This window comes from Callithrix jacchus, chromosome 7 (genome assembly GCF_049354715.1).
Source record: "Callithrix jacchus isolate 240 chromosome 7, calJac240_pri, whole genome shotgun sequence".
Lineage (NCBI taxonomy): Eukaryota > Metazoa > Chordata > Mammalia > Primates > Cebidae > Callithrix > Callithrix jacchus.
The window spans coordinates 111308868-111314883 of record NC_133508.1 but is presented as its reverse complement, the minus strand read 5'-3'; positions in this window follow the sequence as shown (position 1 = coordinate 111314883).

Genomic DNA, 6016 nt, shown 5'->3' with positions numbered 1-6016 from the left:
TTACCTATATGACAAACCTGTACATGTACCCTTGAACATAAAATAAAAGTTAAAATAAATAAATAACATTTTTCTCATTATGTATTTTTCCATTTGTAATGTTATCAATACTATTTCTTTGTCATGTAAATGTATGTTATCAACAGTTAAAATGAATTTATTTCTACTAGAATATACTTTGTATTAATGAGTTGTATAATATAGCTTATTGCATTGCAACACTGTCTGAGGAACTTTTTTTAATCTCTCACTGGCTGAGGTCTGACACTGTCCTAAAATGTTGTGCATGAGTTTTTCCCCTCCATTTTCACTACTGCTTTCCAAAGAATTGCAAGATCTAGCAGAGTTCACCTCATTTTGCCTTTCTTTTCCTCCTATAAATTACAGGAAATATCTTTGTTCTTAAGTACTGGCTTTCCTTTGAAAAGACTAGCTTGCACCCTGATTTCATGGTCTGTGAGCCTATCACCATGTAAGAGCCAGGGGGAACCATTTCCACTAATGGACTCTGTACTCCCCAGTGCAGTTAATTTCACCCTTGTGGTCAGAAAGAGTTAATTTCCTTTGCCACCAGGGTGTTAACACAGACACTGGGGAGAAGATGATACCCTGTGTTTTTCTAGAATGGATGTCTTACAAGTCATTAACAATTTTATCTCCTAGAAATTTTCTTAGTGTTTTTTTTTTTTTTTTTTTTGTCTCTAGAAACTTTAAACATATATGACATGCAACCATTGCTCTTTAAAGGGCATCTCAACAGATTTGATTTTCTTATATATTTTTGCCTTTCAAACAACTTTATGAGTTGCTTCATTAATCTCTTGGTCTCCCTGCCTCTCCTCCATCTGGCATCACTAGCAGATGGAGGCAGAATTGCTCAGATATAAAGGGACAGACTCCAGCTACAAATATAAAGATAACAAACAAAGATACTTTGTGATTATTGGACAGTAAAAATTACATGAATTCTATTATTTTCACATAGCTATTATTAAATATGGGATTTCAGAATGTAATTTGGTACAGTAACTGTGACCTAGTGATTGTGGTTCATGCACTATTCAACATATATTTGTTGAATACCTACTATGTGTCATGAAAGTAACTTGGGATAAAATGAGGATAAAATAAGACATAATCTTTGTTCTTAAAATATATATGAGTAATAGTTTCTAAGATACTGAGTATTGAGGGTACACATTAAAAAACTTAGGGTAGAAAGACTTTCATAATGCACCATGCTTCTGTCTTTCTACCTTCACACAGAAAACCTTTGTAAAGCCCTCTCAGGTAAACTGTATCCAACTTAACTCAGTATGGGGCAGGGCCATTCTATAGCAATTAATCAATGCATTTGTCAAGAACCAGACCCTTACTGAGCAACCACTATAAGCAATAGACTGTTCTTGGCCTGTGATGAATGCAAAGGACTGTAAGGTAACACTCCTTCTTTAAGGAATTTAAAAAGAAAAAAAACCACTTGATTAGATTAAAAGTACATATAAAATGGTAAAGTACAGTTAAAGAGAATATGTAGTAGATCTCAATTAACTCAGGCAGAAATATCATCTGGGTATCTCGATTTGAAAGCTTGGTAGGCACATAAACTATAACCAAATGCACCCTCATTTCCTCCTCCACCCCACTGGGACTGCTTTCCTCTAGGGTCTCATCATTCAAGGCAGACACGGAAGCATCATCCTAGATTCCACTGCTCCACTATCCCATTCATCTAAACAGTGTACAGCCCATTTCCTGTTAAAATATTTAAATCAATTTCTTTAGTACTTCTCTACATCACTAGTTCAGACCTTCATCATTTTTCACTTGGATGTACTGCAGTGCAGCCCCTTAACCCTTCTCCTTCCAGCTCTTCTGGCCCTACACCTCAGATTCATTCGTCTTTCTAAAATACAAACCTATACCTACACTCCTTAGCTAAAACAAATAAACCCTTAATGCCTCCCCATTGCCTTCAGGTTAAAAAATCCAAGCAACTTAGCATCTGAAAGCCATTTAAAATTTAGTTTCTCTGCCTGCCTTCAGCCTCATCTCCACTAGGCATTTACTCTGTGTTCTAGTCACATATAGCCACTCTGAGCATGGCGCTTCATTAGCCTGGAGTGTTCTGTACCCTCAAGCTACTAGTCTTGGTTTACTCATATTCATAATTAATAGGCTACCTTCATATAACTGACTTGGAAATTTTTCAGTATCACTCCACCTTCCTACTTCCATTTCAGCCTGGTGTCCTTCCCACATGTGCATCGGGCCCTATACATCTCTGTCATTATTTTTCATCATATAGTAATATATTTTTCCATTGACTTACTTTTCATAGACTTTAAGGTTCTTGAGTGTAGAGACCTGGCTTCTTTTTATTTTCTCACCAGTAAGCAACACAGTACTTGATATATAATAGCAACTTGGTAAACATTTGTTGAATTGAATCAGTTAATACTGATGATGCTCAGAAAAATGAGAAGTGACTTTATATTTAAAGACATATATATAAAGCTTGGATTTTGGACTTGGAATAATTTGTTCTCAATCCCTACTCAGCCATTATTAGCTATATAACCTGACTAAACAATTTTTTATTTTATATATAAGACTTTATATATAAAGACTTACTGGATGTAAAACCAGGTGTGATGCAAACAACTTAGCACACATAAAAGCTGCTCAATAAGTGATAGTTTTCTTTCCCCTTGAATTGACTCCTAAAAATTGTTTGCAATTACATAGATGAAGGTGAAAAAGGGGGGCTTTGTAGATTGAAGAGTGTGTGTCAGTCTCAGCTTGGTAAAGTATTTTGGTGTAAAGGTTTTTATTTTAAGATTTAGTGTTTAATGAATGTTGAAGGGGAAATGCCTCGGAGCATAGCTGGAGACCTGGACAGCCATCACTCACTACTGCAGACTGAAGCACAGGTGGACGCATGGAACACAAGTTCTCCAGGAAGCCTGAGCACCCCCTACAGGAGAACAAGGGAGTCTCAGTTTCACTTCTATCTTCCAAATGGTGTGAATGTTCCCGTAAAAGCCAACAGTACCAGCGCTCCTGAAGAAGCGCATCCAGGGAAATGGAGTTTGCAGCGCTCAGGAAGTTGTGCTTTGCTACTGATACTGGTGGTGGCACTAGTGATACTTGTGGTGCCCCGTTGATAACAGCTTACAATAGGGAGAAAGGTACAAAAGAAAGGGATAATAGTGTGCTGAGGTTAGAGGGTAAATATAGGCAGTAAAACAGAAAAAAAAAGTTGTTCAGAATAGATTAGCCAGGTGAAGCAACTCCAGAGCTTGTACGGGGACATGGGAAAAGCTTGGATTTTGGACTTGGAATAATTTGTTCTCAATCCCTACTCAGCCATTATTAGCTATATAACCTGACTAAACAATTTCTCTAAGCCTGAGTTACCTCACGTGGAAAACAGGACTAAACTCTGAATGCAGGGTTGTCATGAGGAATAAGTGAGACCATCGCACGTAAAGCTCCAGGGCTTGGCATGCATTAGGCATTCTGTAAAATTAACTACCATGTTCTTGGTATAGATGCTTGGGTCTTTCGTGACCCTTTTTAAATTTATTGTTCCTAACATTATTAGCCATAGAATCCTAATGAATGTTTTTTGAACAAAAAAAATGAAGACATTTCTCCATAATTAATTAGGTGCTTAAGCTTGTTAAGTATGTGTAAAGTGTTTCTCTAGTGTATCATGTTTCCATGGGTGTATATTATATAAATTTCATTAGATTGTACATTCAATGAAGGCAGAAGAAAAATGTCCCTCTTCTTATATCCTTCTATGTTGTCTAATGCAATTTGATACTGCATACACAGTTGACAATTGATGAGTGTTGTTAACAGCACCAACTGTGTCAATTTCTGTCTCATATCAGCTGTAATAAGTTTCCCAAGCTGGAAATGAGAAAAAAAATGGAGAAAGGAGAACATTTTTTGTATTTGAAATGAATTGACCTACTATGAAAAATAGCTAAAACCTGTAAACAATATGAAACAAACTGAAAAGGCAAAACTCAAATAAACATAAAAATAAATTGTATTCGTTGTTTTAACCTTAACTAAATGGCTAGGATAAAATATCATGAGAACATATTTTCAGATGAACATACTCAAAATTGTAAAAGTATCTTTGAAAATTTTCATTTTTAGGTCACAGAGCATATTTTTCATTCAATTTAAAAAATCAACAATCTTATTGTTAAATCGATAAGACTCTGATAAATAATCTGTTTTCTGATCAATAGTTTTCTCTCCATTGTTTACAAAGCGAGATCTTTCAGAGGGGTCACATTTGTCTTGACTATTTGGCATAACTGGCCAAATATTCACAGAGGCATTTGTTCAGCATTCTAAGTAATTTTTTAAATAAAAATATGAATGCGTATTTAAAACGGAAAACCAACAGCATCGTGATATACAGGTTTAAGACTTTTAATTTTAACGATATTAAATACCCTTTCTGTGAATAAGGAGTTGATTTTTTTGAAAACTGTGCAAAAATAGAGAAAGGAAAAGATGGGAATCTGGAACTACTAATCCTAAAAGTGACTAAATCTAAGATTAGCCATTACTACAATGCACTGCATTAGCCATGGAATATCTTTTTCATCCCCTCATCAAGTGTGTAAATAGGGACATACGCCAAAATTCGGCTTCATTCATTTCCAGTATCTTGAGCCGTAGTTGATTTACTTTACTCTTGGCGCATCATCATTGAACCAGTAGACTAATAGCTCTTATGGATTTAATTGACTTATTTAGGTGATAAGTCCATCTATATCAGAGCTATGGAAATAAAGAAGGCAAAGAATTACTTCCCAGCAAAGCAGAAAGGAAACGATACAACATAAAAACACATATTTTTAAAATGTCCCCTGAATCAGATGGATGGGTTAAAAAAAAACCTTAATTTTACTTTTAATACTTAGCCACTTTAAAAATCCTGTGGCAATTTAAGAAAACAACATATGCAGATCATTGTATTCATGGAATCTGTTCCGCTTAACAGGTGATGGATAGAGGGGGCCCACTGTAGCAGGTGTGGCTTCTGCAGCTATAAAATAATGTAATTGGGAAAGTCACAAGCATATTCCTCCTCAACAGATCTCTTTTCTTCCTTGATCTCTGAATGTTGTAACTCGGTACTTACAGATAAAAATTCAATTAAGCTCTGAAGATTGACTGCCATTAACTGCTGAAGAAAATAACATGGTAGATGGAATTATGGGTTCAACTCCTAGTCTACTACTCGTTGAGTATAGCTCCCAGCACTTTTCAATAACCTTTCTAGGCTGCATACTGAGAGTATGGAAAATATGTCTGGTATAAAGTATGCTTTTTAAATGTCAATAAATAAAGCAGCCTTCTCATGTGTAAATTGACTATTGCATTTTTTTATGGATTGAGGGAGTTTAAGGAGACCATGTTTATTACATGTTTTTGTTTTGTTTTGTTTTGTTTTGTTTTTTGAGATGGAGTTTCTCTCTTGTGGCTTGGGTTGGAGTGCAGTGGCACAATCTTGGCTCACTGCAACCTCCGCTTGCTGGGTTCAAGTGATTCTCCTGCCTCAGCCTCCCAAGTAGCTGGGATTACAGGCACCCACCACCACACCCAGCTAAGTTTTGTATTTTTCCTAGAGACAGGGTTTCACCATGTTGACCAGGCTGATCTCGAATTCCTTACCTCAGGTGATCTGCCCACTTTGGCCTCCCAAAATGCTGGGATTGCAGGCATGTGCCAGCACGCCCAGGCTATTACATGTTTTAATCGTGGTGTGCCACATAGTTAGCACTTAGTAAGTGGTGGTTGTTATCATGATTAAGGTGGTGATCTTCTTCACCTAGGAAGTCTCTGAAATTTTTCTTTAAAAAAAGGATCAAACTAATGTGTTCATTGAATTCATTTGACAAATTACAATACTGTTTTACATGAATATCCATTACCAGTTCAGGCATCATTGAAGTACTTTCTCTTACATGTAATATTGCCA